At 44.1% G+C, this 15,541-nt stretch overlaps 1 long non-coding RNA gene across 1 annotated transcript; it reads left to right on the top strand.

The window, feature by feature from the left end:
• The first annotated feature begins 302 nt into the window (after nucleotides 1-302).
• On the top strand, nucleotides 303-14,196 carry LOC147186842 (uncharacterized). Its single transcript, XR_015099078.1, has 3 exons — nucleotides 303-443; nucleotides 9,946-10,012; nucleotides 10,127-14,196. It is a non-coding gene; the product is annotated as an uncharacterized LOC147186842 (long non-coding RNA).
• Nucleotides 14,197-15,541: the final 1,345 nt, after the last annotated feature.

Genomic DNA, 15,541 nt, shown 5'->3' with positions numbered 1-15,541 from the left:
GAGCAGGAGCAGGCAGTCCAACGTCACGAGTGGACGTGAATGTCATCCTCGCGCTATCAGTCCCTGGCAGACACGCCGAACACCCTCCGTAGTAAAGAACGCTTATCCCAACCTGCTGACCAGCACGGTTTAGCATTTTTACAGTGCCCTAATCTGGGAATTTCACAATGTGTCTGGTCTTCCAAACCAGGGCGCAAATCCTTCCCTCTCCCTCCCTTTACTGGTTGACTCTGTATTCGTCCAGTTAGTACATGTGCCCACCCACAAAGCGACAAGTAGAACTTCACACTCTCGCACCCTGTGCTCATTCACCAACGCCAGCCACACGCAACACTGAGTCACACCAGGATGCTAATAAGAGCTGTGGCTTTCTCCACTGCTTCCTCTTATTTTTATTTTATTTTATTTTTTTTTTGGAGTTAACCTTCTCTGTGAGACCTTCTGTAAGTAACCTTCAAACTAATAAACCTGCACCGGTGGCTCGTAAGGTCTTTAACTTGCATTATGCCGCGTGACATTGACAATGTTGAGAGGAGGGTGTTTGCACAGCAGAGGTGGAATCAAATCCACAGAGAAATCTATCTCCTCCAGAAGCCAAACACAAACGGGGGAATAATCGGACACATCCTGACATGCAATTAGGCTACAACTGCACTTTGGGAGAATTGCAATTAGCATCTGTCATTTTCATGCTTTTTTGGTCATCACCCCGTTCGGTGGGAGCTCCTTGTGTTTCGGCTCAGGCCATCGCAAGGGCAGATAGAAGAGATAGTCAAGGCCGGGTGTCGGAACCTCTCAGCTGTATGCGGTAATTACTCGTGTCCTTGATATTTGATGTGAAATGGGGATGGTAACCTTTAGTGTTTACTTGCTAGCCCACCCCGCCTCTCACTGCCTCTGCCCTCGATTGCCCTCCCTCCCACCCCGTATCACTCCCCTGCTCTGCTGGAGAATAGATGGAAAACAGGAGGCTCACTTTGGAGGGAAGTGTAAAGAGTGTTTGCGTGCCAGCTGGTGCCCTGGGACGTGGTTGAACATCCACTGGTCCAACGGCGCAGTGTCATGACTTTGATGCAGGATGGAGCAGGAGATGCTGTCAAGGGAAAACGGGTGAAAGGGTAAAGGGCCCGAGGTGAACGCTTTGGGGCGTTGAAAGATCTGTCTCCCTTTCAATGAATTTGACTTACTGTTTTATGGTCGTCACTATGTTTATCATCTTTGTCATGACCAGCAAAGAGCGTGGATGTTCACTGAGCTGAAGACTCCTGATATTTATTTATTTAGTTATTTGATTTCAGTGAAGGTATTTCAGGACACATGCTGACTGTTTTTGGACACGTCAAGAGAAAATATGGCCACACGTGTTCAGAAAGTCAACCTTGTCAGGACGCAAGTTTGGTAACGCACATTTAAAAACTGGACTTGTGATGACTCGCTCTTATAACGGCTTCTCTCTGAGTGTTTGGAGATTCCAACATGGCCCGTGGCTACTAATTACAGTAACTATGCCATCGGTCTCTAATGAGCGGTTTTAATTGGCAGAACAACAATTGAAGTAAACCTTGCAGCTATTAGTGGAAACTAAACATGGGCCGCCTTTCGGAATGCATGCTGATTGTTGCATGTCGTTAAACTCTCTGCCGGACTGTAAACAGTGAAGCGCTCGATGGTTTGGTAGTCCGCCGTGCAACTTATTGTGTTTGAGGCAACCGGGTCACAATATTTCATCCCAGACAGCGTTTTCACCAAGCTCTGTTAGGTCCAAATGTCTATCTCGAGGTCACTTGATCGAGCATCGATAATTGATGTGTGATCTGATCCACATCCAGCTCGTTGTTCAGGCAGCTGGGGATTGACCAGTAAATTCAACTGGCAATGGCATTCAATCACATTGATCATTTTGTCTCCTGCTTTTAAGTCAGCGTGTTGTGCAACATACTTGTAATACTACGCCGGGCCGCAGAGAGCCTTTGCCGACACATTCTTAGCAAGCGTGGCGGGTTGCGGCATGTCAGGTGTTTTGACAGTCAGCTTGCGTTAAAACATCTCTCTTAGGCACCTACGTCAAGTCGGGTTCTGAGGCTCACCCCGCCAGCCGAAGAGCTCTATAGCTTATATAACACTGCTTCACATTCATCAAGCTCTACATATCAATGTTTACTTTTGCCTCCCACTATTTTTCTTGGAATTCCATGTAGCACGGAAAGCCGCAATGGAGCGTAAGTGGTCACCTGCATATTTGAGATGCCTGCCAGGGCGTATCATCACGGAGTACTGTAAACACACGCATACTGATCCCTGTGCACGTGGCCGGCGAACGCTTCAGGAAGCCGTGCAAACAGAATGTGACACTTGGAGAAACACTGAAAGGGATCAACGACACCCGAATCTATGTTTGAACTTGCCACTGGTAGATGAAAAAAAAAAAAAAAAAGATAGATTAGAGGTTTGTGTTGGAACACGCTGGAATGGAAGTAGCTGCTTTGCTACTTTTACAAACATGAGGCTCCTAGAGTATCTTACTGTTTATTAATGTTTGGCTCGTTCCGCTGAGAGGAAATATAGATGTTGCATCAATAAAAATATCACAACTGCTTTGTAATAGGCTATAATATTGCAATTACAACTGGTTAGGGAATTCGGCAGTAAAACAGTAATGGCTTTCCATTACAGCCACAGCAATAAAGACGTTTGGAGTCACATTATCTACACTTATTGATATTTTTTGTCATTACTTTTCCCAGCTAATTTCAAGTCAGCCATTCTATACGGGTCTTATTGATTCGCTGAAAGAAAAAAAAACACAGAGAAGCGGGTGGAAAGATATGAAGGTGAAAGCAGGAGTGAATGTTGCAGAGCGACTGAGGTCAGCACCATTGTGCATTCGTGATCTCCATCTTCATCCATTGTCAATCCGTGGATGCCTGGGCCTGAATAGGGCTTTTCTTTCTCCTTGATACACTTTTGACCTACGCATATCTCCTCCTTGGCAAAACATGTTGACCTTGTCTCGCTATGAACTGAGCAGCTGAGCTCCAGGACTGCGAGTGACAGGAGAACATATCTTGATCAGTGCACAGTGTTCACGTTTGCAGTTTTCACACATTTCACACAGCGTTAGTTTAGATTAATTGTATGCTTTGCACAACCGGCTAAAGTTCTCTCGACAGTTCCTTCGACAAAACACCAAGGCACAACTTGCAAAGGGGGGTGCAATGAGCGCAATCACCAAACAGGTATGCAGGCTGGCCGGGAGAGCACACAATGATGCAGGCATGCAGGGGGAGATGTCAGGCAGATGGACGACACTCCTGAGCGGAGCTGTTGAGAGGTCTGGTGATTTTCTCAGGGGAGGTTTGACTGTAGCCAGGCTATTGACGAGCTTCTTTCCAAGAGCTAGGTGCACGATCTGTTTCTTTTCTAGGACTACAAGAATTCAACCCAGGATTCAATTACGGGCCCTTTCTCCTTGTTAGCATCTTCAACAAAACGAATCAGTGGCATGATATGCGCTGAGCTTGTGTCAAAAATGGATCAACCGGCCGGGAGTGACGGGTGGTCTCGGAGAAGCTCTTTCTTGATGGTTTCTCCGTGCGCTTGCATGCATTTTCATCACACATGCTCATCTCCCAACTTTTCATCAGAGGTCGTTAGCATCGGGTTGTGTTCTGCTGCCAAAGTACTACCGCACTAAAAGACATCCACTCGCTCTGTTTTTTAAAATACTTCTCGAAGGGGGAGGGCTCGGGAGCATGTGATTGCCACCTGCCACTTCATTCAACTGCATTTTAATCTGAGCCGTCTGCAGGAATCTTGTTTGGCAAATGACTTCAACTGAGAAGTGGCGGCGCAGACGGAAGGGAGACGAGATTTTAGCAGCTGATACCTCATAACAAATCACCTGGATATGAACTATCCGCTCTCTAATGGGAATCCATATTCATCTTCCTCTCCAAAAGCTCTCCAGCGGGGATGCAGATGTGCGGCTGCTTTTACATCTTCCCCTTATCAACTTTTCCATCCATGTCCCCTAATCAACCCCCCCCCCCCCCCCCCCCACACACACACACACACATTGTTTGGGCCCGCCAGCATCCGCATATTGCATTGCCACAGCTACACCATCGGTTTTATGGACCATCTTTGGGATTATTAATGACATGGCACAGAGTTCTACATATGAATATGGAGATCAGCCACATTGTGCCTACGCTCTCCGATAAAAGTGGATCGATGTAAATCTCAAATGTCTTCTGATTGATGGCACCACCCTGCTGCTCCACCTCCTTTTCTTAATAATGTGGCTTTCGTACCACCATTATCTGTATATTTCCTAACCAACACTCCCGAGCCACCTTCCTCCCCATAAGCAGCCATGAATGATAACTGTCCTCAACACAAACGCCCGACGCTACTTCAATTCAGTGGGCCGCATTGATAAAGGGGTCAACTTCACGCTTACGAGGGATCACACTGAAATCATAACAGGTTTAGTTCTAGTGGTCTCTTCCAATGTAAGAAATGTGCATTTTATTTAGGCATCCGGAAGGGCACCTTCATGCTTGTTGCTATTTCAGAGGTGCTTTGCAATACTCATGTGATGCATGGACAAGATATGTGGGATGAATTATTACAGTCAAGGCATTGCATTTATTAACCCACCCATGGAAGTTTGGACAGTGCCCGCCCGCTTGAATGCGGAGATCTGATATCCTCGCTTCTGGAAGAAAATAATCATCATCATGGAGATAGTCTGATTCTACAGCAAAATTAGTTTGCGTGTTCATCGACTAAAAAAAGTCAAAGGAAACATGCAAATGCCACACTTGCCTGGAAGAGTAATGTGGTCAGCTTCGGCAGGGTTGGATTAAATGATTCCCGAGCAGCACGCCACACTTGTAGTCATTTTGATTTGTTATTATTTATAAATATATATATATTGGCTGTCAGCGCGCCGTCTGACACGGTGACTTTTAGAAGTCAGGCGAGGTTGTTTTCATTTATTAGAATGCGCTAGTGATACTGTGTGTCTCCAACTGTTAAATTGCAAGTTTACCTTTAGAACCGACCGCTGAGATCAAGTCTCAAAAAGCCCACAGCCCTCTCCGCTGTTGCTCGCTCGCTCCAGAATGAATTGTTTATGGCAGCTAAAAGCTCACAATTTCAGAACACTTTCAGAAATTATGGGTCCAGCATCCAATGAGAATGTGATGAGGGCCGTCTGTGTCGTTGGTCAAGAACGAGCGCTGAGTGCTACGCTTTAATGTTTGACAAAACGTTTGCCGTTGTTTTTATTTTCTCGTGCGTGGGAGTGAAAGAGCAGCCTGCTTGAGTTATCCTCACTGACCTTCCAAGTCACGCCGTGCTATTTAAACAATAGATCATTTTGGGGGGGCGGGATGGACCACAAATGATTTCCTTTCAAGTCAAAATTTGATTCAGCAATCATTTTGTAATTTGAACAGACACACAAACTGTACAAAAAACATGGCCGTGGGTATTTATAGAATAAGGACATCACCATAGGAACTGTTGTGACCGTCTCTTGCGGAAGAGTCACGGATGCATCACGGCCTTGCCACAGATGTAATCTGTCAGTTCCGTGACAAATATACCAGCAAGACAGTCATAATGAGAAGTAGGGAGCAACAACGACAACAGTGGTGAGTCCCCTGCAGCTGAAATTTGGGGTTTGTAGCAATCATTTTTGCAAGATGCTGACTTTGGTTCATGCCTTGGCATCCGAAAAAGGGGGCGCTGATGCACTTTTCAGTGAAACACAAACAGCAGAAGCACATTCATGCAGCAGCAGGTTTTTTTATTTTTTTTTTGTAATAGTGTCTGTTTTGCATCCCCCGTGTTTGAGAGGGGTTCACTCTAGTGGTATAGCCTCTATACTTTTCCTTATTAAGTTTTCAGCCACGAGTAGATGACGATATCGTCACTCCTGCCCTCTGGAGGTTGATACGATGTCACTCACAATTGCTTCTAATTACAATATCTTCTAAGAAAACCGCACTTCACATTCAAACTAAATTATGCCGTGATTACAAAAATAAGACAATGAAAAACATCAAAAGGCCCAGGCGTAACCTCTGAACCGCTAATGCTCTGTCCATTAGGGTGTCTTACTAAAATTATTTGTTTGTCGTCATTGTTTGTGCTCAAAGAGGTAGTGGAGTTAAAGAGCTTTCTGGGCGGTTCAGAACTGCGCTGCTATTGAGCATCATCTGCACATGCTTGTGGAACCTCCCCCCCACCCCTCCCATACACACACAATCAGCTGATAGTCATGTTTGTCCAGGGTTGTTATTCCGGTTTGAGAAACGGCTTGGTGTAAACAAGGAAACAGAGCGCTCACACATGAGACCAGCCTCACAGTAAATGACATGGGACCACAGTTCTTTTTTTTTTTGGGACACTCTTGCTTTCTTGGTTTCATCGTACTCTGATGCTGCATCATCTCAGCAACGATTTGGTGGGGTTTTGACTGCAGATAAATGGCAACTCTACAGCACACCGGCAAATCCTATCACTCTGGGGGAAAGTCAACTGTGTTTTTATTTGGGAGCAGCAATTTCATCTCCGAGTCTTCACATCCGTCTCAGGAATCCAATAAAGACATTTTATCACTGCGGGATTTATCTTGAAGAAAGATTTGCATGGCCATCCTGATAACATGCAAGAAATGAAATGAAAAAAATATATAAAGAGTTTTTTTTTTTTTTTTTGCTCTGACTTGCATACTCAGAGGAGCGATTAAAACATTTAATGGTGCATTTACTACCGAATAACACAATTAGAGAGCTGATTTGTAGCGCCGCTGATACCGCTTCATATCATTTGCCATTTTGTCACACATTGCGCACATTTCCACAACTTTCCATTGGAGATTTTCTTATCTGATCCAAACCAACGCACTGACAGCGGCTCTTTGGCCCTGGGACTCAGGAAGAGCCTCTTCCACCCTTGACCTTTGTCATTATCCACCAACAACATCGTGGGCAGACAATCAAGGGATCAAGGCCGGCCAGGAGAAATCCTGTCCCTCGACATAAAAAAGGATGCGCCGGGCCATCTCTCCCCCACTCATTGCCAGGAATTCAATTTCACTCAGCTAACATCTGCCGCAGATAAGTGAAACGTAAACAATGTCACTCACAGAAAGCCAGCGAGTGAGAGAGGGGAGAGAAAGCTCCATTTCTTTTCGGTCCTTAAACCTCCTTAAATGTACGTAACCGTGCAGTTTTTATGCAGAATTTCTCCTGGATCTCTGGAAGAAGTAAAATCCCAGAAAATCCTTTGGCTAGAACAAGGAAAGCATTTGCTCGACAAAGGAGCCCCTTTGTCAGTGGATGGAAGAAGTCAATTTTCCTCAAACGTACCATTGATAACAATGTTCCCGACAGGGCTAATTGCTGGACAATAATCCAGTTGCGCAGTAGCTCTTGCCAGAAAACGTGACGCGTCACGTGTTCACACACAAAGCTGCGGAATCACATCCCGGAATCGCTTCCCCAAGTCTGAAATGAACGACACTGTGATTGAAACCAAGTTTCCACACCAACATTTTCAAGATCCACTTGCTCCTGATACTGACTTGACACCCTCCAGGTCCTTCTTCTGCTGATGTTTACTCCTGTACAGCTGTTTGTTCATTTGAAAATACCATCATGGTTGAGACGACGCAGGCAGCAACAGCCCGCCAGAACCTGATTGGCCCCCCTGGAGGAACAGCATCGCAAGCTATGTTATTTACATGATGTCAGTGAGAGGCTGCCGTGTTAACCTGTGCCAGTACACACAAGACTTCGTGCTCTTCAACATCCCTTTAAAGGCTGAGGAGGTTTGTGGATTATAGGCTACAGTCAAGTGTAATGTATATCGACTTTGTACCATGCACAGCAGCTGCGCTCTTTTTAGTGTTGCTGGTGGAATGTACTTCTGGTTATCCGGAATAACATTTACTGTATACATATTTGCCAAATTAGGCTTTATTAAGGACATTTCTACTTCCTTAAAGTAAGATTTTTATTATCCGTGGCCAGATTGGGTTGACAGATCGTTTCAGTCATGCCATCAGTAAAAAACATGTGTGCGCCTACCTGTGGTACCCCTGTGTGCAGTTTCATCAGTGTCCTGCATTTAGATTGATTGCTTTATTGAAGTCCACAAGGCAATCACTGTATCCTGATAAAAGAATACAATTTTACCGTTACTGTCTCCAAAGAAAATGTAGCCCAGTATTATCACTATCTCTACCCTTGAGAGGAAACAAAAAAGCCCTAAAGGCGTCATTTGTATCCTGCGTGTGCCAGTTGCAGGTGGCAAACCCGGTAAAGAATCAGTGTCCATGCAGATTTTGGTTATTTGGTGAGCAGAAGCTCATTATATTAGCATACCGGGAGGTAAACGACAAATAAATGCAGCGCTCATCGCCGTTACTATTTCTGCTCGACAATGCGATGCTGCATGAATGAATATTGATGCACAGCTTCCCTTGGACGATATATTGTAAAAGGGCTCCTTTTTGGAAGGGGGTGCGGGGGAAGGGGTAGAGAGGGAAGAAGTTTTAAAAAAAGAAAAAGAGCAGCAAGGAGACTTGGAAGTAACGCGCATTGTTAGCCCTGGAAGCGCTTCCTGCTGCTAGTCAATAAACAGGATGCTTGCTTGCTGTGTCATCCCAGACGTTTGAAGACAGCTGCCGTATGGCAAAGGGAACAGCTTGGTGTCTGGATTTTGGAAACTGCAACTATTTCTGGGATTCATTTTCATCTTCTCGCTCCGAAAGGGTGGAGACGAGGATGAATGAAAGCACGCGCGCGCTCTCCAACACTTCCGCACGTCTCTCCTCTCCCCTGCCGCAATTCCCTCTCCTTGCACTTACCTTCACATCTGTTTTGTTGTTGCATCGCAAAGAGGATTACACTTTTTAGTACAGATGTTTAAAAAAAAAAACGTTTGGAGTTTTGACAATCACCAAGTCGAAGTCACGATTCAAACTGCAACTACAAAGGTCTAGTTTTGAAACATGGTCAATCACAGGGTACATTATGGAGCGACCAGCAACCACAGTCACACAAATGGATACTTTTAGACCTTTAGTTTAAGCCGGAACACCCGGCAACCAAAAGCAAGCAGAGGGAGAACTTCACATATGAAGACTGGAGCCAAGATCCAAATCTGTACCCCATTGACTGTTGGCACGTGAAACCAAAAATCGGAAGTGTGGAGAAAAAAAATGTGGTTGAAATATTTCCCTTCTGAATTCTTTCCCTTCTGGAAAAAAAACAAAGTCCTACTAGACAGAAACTATATTTCAAAACAATGTTCTGTTTAGAAATTCAGAAACTCTGCCTCCTCAATCCCAGTTCATTAATAAAATCCAGACTTGATGAATATGCAAATGTTTGCTATCTCCAAAGATACCTTCTTGGTTGGTACACTCGAGCTTTCAAGTTTCCACATTGCACTTATGTCATTTCCATATTCCGAGTTGCTTTTGTTCTGCGTTGTCACACAAAAAATAATAATAATAATAAAATCTGTTGGGGGTCTTACGTGCATAACACCTAAATAAAAGAAGTCTTGCAATGAATCGACTTATCTTGTGAGCATGTGACAATTTGTACACTGCACACTACTCCGAACAGGAATGCAATCGGATGGCCCAAAATGAGGTGTTCAAGGTTCGAGGTTCAAGGTCAACTTTATTGTCAAATATGCTTACATGTGATATGCAGCATTGATGACATTTCTTTCTCTCAATCCTCAGTGCAAATATGCATGCAAACATGCTGTGCATTAAACACACACTGATAGGCAGCTGTATAAAAGACATAATATTCTCTTCAACATAGTCTCGTGCCCCGTCAGAATTATTATCAACCTGTACGTTGTTTCTAGTTCACCAATCTTTTTTTTTTTTCCTGAACCCCCCTGCAGTTCCAGACGCCCCCCTTGACCCGCTCTCGTCAACCCCAGCCTGAACTGATGCCATCCAGCCCAGCTGGTGGGTAACCTGCTAGTTGATCCTCGCCCTGGGAAGCGACTCACATCCTTCCTCTCCAGTTCGCGCTCTTTACTCTTCTCCTTGTATCTTTCTCGGGGCTCCACTTCCGTCCAGCGTGAGAGGATCACCATCTGCTTGGCCAAATCCCTTCGCCAACTCACCCGTTCCCCAACGTCCCTCCCGTCTCATCTCAAAGCTTCCTTCCGCTTGCACATCAGCAGGAAGCATCACCTGCTGATTTACCTCACTACCTGCTGTCAGAATTACTGTGGGTGTTTGTTTTTTTTCCACAGAGCCTAACAAAAAAATAATAATCCCAATTTTGTTTTGGTCTTGATTCGTTTGATTGTTCCCTGGTTCCCACAGCCGAGGCTGTATTTTAAGTGTGGACACTTAATTCTCTCGCGCAGACAACCTTGGCTACCATTTTCTCCCTGACCCGGGCCACCGCACGACAAAGATGCCGGCATAAATCATACCACCTTTGTTGGTATCTTGTCAGATCTTTCATAATGTCCTTTTGTAGGGGGTCTGTCATCTTTACAGCAACATAAAACCGACATTGTGCCAGCTTGACCTTATACTGACTGTAGGCCCAAAAGAAAGACCATAAAAGATGTTAGACTACATTAACTTCCATTGCCGCATTCTTCTGTCACAACCCATTTGCCACCGATTCTTGCCATTACACAGCTTAGGAAATATTCTTATTATTGTTTTCTTTTTTGTTGTTGTTCTTTTTTTTTTTTTTTTTCAGCAGCAGCAGCTCTATTGAGTTAGGTAACTCAAAACAGGATGTTTCGCTGTGCAATTACCGCTCACGAGGAATGATGGAGGAACAAACAGAAGCTGAAGTCACAAGGAGAAGTGATTTCTGTTTCTCTCTGGGTGGATGTCCATTGTTTGACGTAAATCTGCTTCCTGTCCTATCACAGGGCCAAATAGACTCAGCTGACCCATGGCTGCCACCCCTGTATACATTTTTTTTTCTCAGTGTGATTGTAAAGTATGAAAAGTTCATTATTTTCCCCGAAGCAGATCAAGACTGGTTCAGCAAAGGTCAGCGACGATAGTGGTCGTAGGACCCCTTTTCAGATGCTCATCTGTATTTTGAACCCAAAAGGTTGAACATCATCTTTTAAGGGCATATTTTTCCGGCAAATTCAATTTCTTCCGGTACCGAAATGTGCATGCAATTAAAGACCCAGTTTCTGTGGTATTCATACTTACATTGTAGTCATAATAGTCAACCGTCATAAATAGCCTGCATGACTTTAAATCGATCTCCAGCCCCTGATTTACATGACTGTGAGAAGCTACTAATAGCACATTGCACACCTTGAGGCTAAAGCAATTGATCCTATACGATGTTTTCACTGGGCCGAGATGTAGAGTATTGATATCGTGAATATGGATTTGCTCTATTAGAGTTTACAAAGATTTGAACATTCTTGAAAATGAACATATATTGGCTTCCGGACAGCAACGTGGATGACAAAACATGATTGGTTGCTGTGCTACGTTCAAGGCATTGCCGTTTAGGTGCGGCAAGAGCTTCCTGATGCAAATACAATCATAACTAAATCAGCCAATAATGGCTCTTCCTGATTAATGAGCTCCAAGACTGATTGATCTGTCTGGGACAGTCATGACGGACAAAAAATGTTTCATTATGGAAATCAATAGAATTGTCTGGGTTGACAGCAAATTTTCAAGTGTGCAAATAGCTCATCTAACGTTTGATCTAGAGTTTATGATGGGGCTTATTAGGAAACTGGGTACAAAGATCAGGGCCGCTCGAAGACGCTATTGATGATATCAAAGCTGTGTTGCCAAGGCGACTAAACAGCCAGACGAAAAACAGGAAATGTCATTGCCTCTCTCTAATGTGCAACGTGCAAACATGCTGCATTTTCTTTTTTAGACACAATGGGAATAGCAAAGTCACGGTGGATTATATGTGCATAGGCAAGCTAACAAAATAGCTACGTGTCTTTCCCATATGTTCATAGCCGCAAAAAGTTGGTTCAAAATAATCCAGATGTGCACCGTGAGAATTGTTGCGCTGAAATAAGGTGAATGGGACAACTGCGCCATGAGTGTCCCTTTCTTGAAATGTTCAATTGCAAACAGTACTCCACGTCAGTCAACTCGTCGACAACTCCACATTTGCAGCAGCCAATTTGTACTAATGGCAGTGACGAAAGCAAATATTATGAAATGATGATCCAATTATGCTTTGCTATGTGAACTGCACTTCAACCGCTGCTTCCTGAGTCCATTGGAAAGCTTTCTAATGTGTGCTCTCCGTACGTGCTCTGCATCCGCACTTCTTTCACGAGAAGCTGTGTGCAAACCACTGGGACGGGTTGATAGTTGCCAGGTCTGAGCCAGAAGGGTTCATCTGTTGGAGATAAGGCTGAACCATACCCCAGCAGCCTCGGGCACTCTTTCTGACATCGTTTAATGCCTCCATGATAGAGCTGTTTGGAATGTGCCATTTCGTACACGTCTTCAGCAGCGTAGTATTTGGACTTGACGAGCCGCAATCTCACCAAATCGCCTTGTTGACATCTTCATAACATATCAGCAGTACCTCTTGCGGTTGAGACAAAGACTTTGGTGGTTCCACTTTCAAATAATTTGTAGCGATTCTGAGGGGCTCTGGTCTCATCACAGGAGGCACTCTGAAGCCTTGCATCCCTGAAAACATGGATGGAATTTGGCTGCGGGGCAGATGGGTATCCTTTTGACGCAAGAAGGTGGAATGTGTTTTTTTTGGGAGGGAGTACATGTGTTGAAGGAAAGGCAGATGGGAGGGCGGGGGGCTCACATATGAGTCAGTGGCTTAGAGACCTTATGTGATGTAAACTTGTGGGGAGGTGATGAAAACATGCTGCTGTAACAAGGGAAGTGCTACTACATAGTGCTGGAATGTGTTGCCTGTCGAGATGACCTCATGCATGGCAACACATTGAGCATTTCCGGCGGAAAGGTCAGGTGACACATCATTTTCCGTTGTCAATATATGTTAAAAGCAACTGGGACCACATCTCACTGGAAAAAAGAAACAAAAAAGGGGTTTTAAAAAAGAGGATACTTTGAGGTGAGTTTTTACTTTTCAAAGATGAGGAAATAACTCCTCCTGCCAACACCGCTGTGTGCCGCAATGTATTTACACGCAGACCAGATTAAACAAGCCACGAACACCAAACGCGGAAGTGCTGGTTGCATCCATTCTTCCGTTCAGGTCGGTTTACACTTGCCCCCTGTCAATTCATATTTTGGGGTTGAAAACTGCAAGCAATGATCACGTTTGCAAAGCGGCATAAGACGTCGTCACCCAGCACAAGAAGGCATGTAGGCCAACAAAATTACTGTAAAAGGAGATATTGAAAAATCAGTGCGTCGCTTTCGTTAACGTCCCACTAAGATAGTGTAGAATTGTGTGTTACTGGGTTGCAAAATTCAAAATATGTTGATTTATTGTCCACTTCAATGGCACTTTCAAGGATCAGTGTGAGAACCTTTTAAAAAAGTAGGACCGTTTTCATCAAAAGTATTTTTTGGGTCAAAAACATTTGAAGAGCCTCCTTCATTTTACACGTGTATGTTATAATCCTTAAAATAGTCTTCAAGAGGACAAATTACCTCCTGATGACTGCAAGCATCTTTATTTTAGTGCTCCTTGACCTGATTGCTCCCTTTGATGTATTTCTAGTGATTAAAAGACTCGGTCAATAATCTAGGATGACCCCCCAAAAATAAAATTGTGTCTGTGTATAAATATATGTGTGTGTGTGTTGCAAGTACTGTCAGCAAGAGTCACAGACACACACACAAAAACTATTTAAAAAATAAAAATAAAATATATTAGTTGAAAAGACGACTGTGTATGGAAACAAGTTTGCAGATTTTAGCAGGTGAAGAAAGTTTTCCCACTCTTCCCCCCCAGCCCCTGGTGTCACTTCCAGGAAAAGCATTGGAGAGGATTACCGGTACCTTACCTTTATTTGAGCTGCCGCACAAAACTTGTCCTAAATCCTGCCAGAATTAGTTTGAAAACTACACCGATTACTTTCAAAGCACTTCATGGCATGCATTTTATGTTTTTATCGCAACCAACAGCTCCTTGCTTAAAATAAACAGTCGCAGAGGAGCTAGAAGGGAATGAATAACTACTTTCCGAAATGGAAAATGACACGATGCTTTTTGACTGACAGGTGGTCTTTGGACCATGTGACATTTTGCGCTAACGATTGAGTTTGGTATGAAGGGAAACTGCCGGTTTACTGGACATCACCGGGCATCTTTTTTATCCCCGTGGGAGAACAGTCACTTCCCATTAGCCGAGGCTGGCCGCGGAGGAGTTTCATCTCCAAAGACATGCATTACCTAAACATTGTATAAGCATCTTGCATTATTCATCCATCTTATTAGCGGAGGTGGACTTTGGGTTATTGCGAATCAGAGGAACAAATATTATCCCATAACATTAGCATAGGAATGAGTAAGCTTCCCAATGAATGACTTGCGTGGAGGGCCTTCATCGAAAATGCCCTTGAGGTAACATGCAGATTCAGACCTAATAAAAAACAATAAAAGCTTGGATTAAAATTGAATGACCAAATCTGAGGCGATGGCTTGTGAACTACATCGGTGTTAACATTAGAAATAGCACAATTAACCTCGCAATTAAGGGTCACCGCAGCGTGTTTAAAAAAAAAATAAAAAAGCACATGATAAATGATCATGGTCTACGATTATGTGGACTTTTGTACGCATGTCTGCACATATGTGTCCCTCTTTATAGCTTCTTAAAGCGTCAATTAATTTTGGATGAAAATCAATGATCCTCCAGGAGCAAACGGTCTCGTTATTGCCTGAGGTTTTGTTTTCCCGAGATTGGAGACTAATGAGGCAGCGCATGCATAGTTCAATCCCGCTCCACCCCCACCCAATCGGATGGTCTTCAACTCCACATGCCCCGATGCAGATGTCTTCAACACTGGATACTCATTAGCCATAGGCTGAAATTCCAGCCCAGTCTCGCTTTTTCATTTATTATGAAGTAGAAGTATGGGAATTATTCAAAACCTGTGGGCGGGATGGGGCGACTGGCAGCAAGTAATGCAAACCGATCCGACGAGTACACCCATATACGTTTCCAAATGGTAGTACTTTTGCTTGAAACAGCCCAATAAACGCAAACTACTAATGGATCATCTAATTCTATAGAAAACGTTTCAAAGATGAGCCGTTGTATGATAATGACGGGGTTTTCAAGAAGCTGCATCGAAATGTTTCACGCTAAAATGACATCTGAAGTGCTCATTTCTTTCAATTATCCCCATCTTTGCGACGTTGCGCCTTGTTCGGGACCACGCCGGATGGGAGTCATCAGACTTCAGTCAGCGGGCTGGACGTGCTCCCGCTCGCCAGCGAACGAGTGACGTACGCGGTTCAACTTTGGTTGACCCTCTTACATCACTTAGCTGTCTTTCATCTTACCGCACCGGTCATAATGAC

This window comes from Hippocampus guttulatus, chromosome 21 (assembly GCF_054856545.1).
Source record: "Hippocampus guttulatus isolate MCC_2025c chromosome 21, RoL_Hgut_1.0, whole genome shotgun sequence".
NCBI lineage: Eukaryota > Metazoa > Chordata > Actinopteri > Syngnathiformes > Syngnathidae > Hippocampus > Hippocampus guttulatus.
This window is presented reverse-complemented; position numbering and strand designations above follow the sequence as displayed.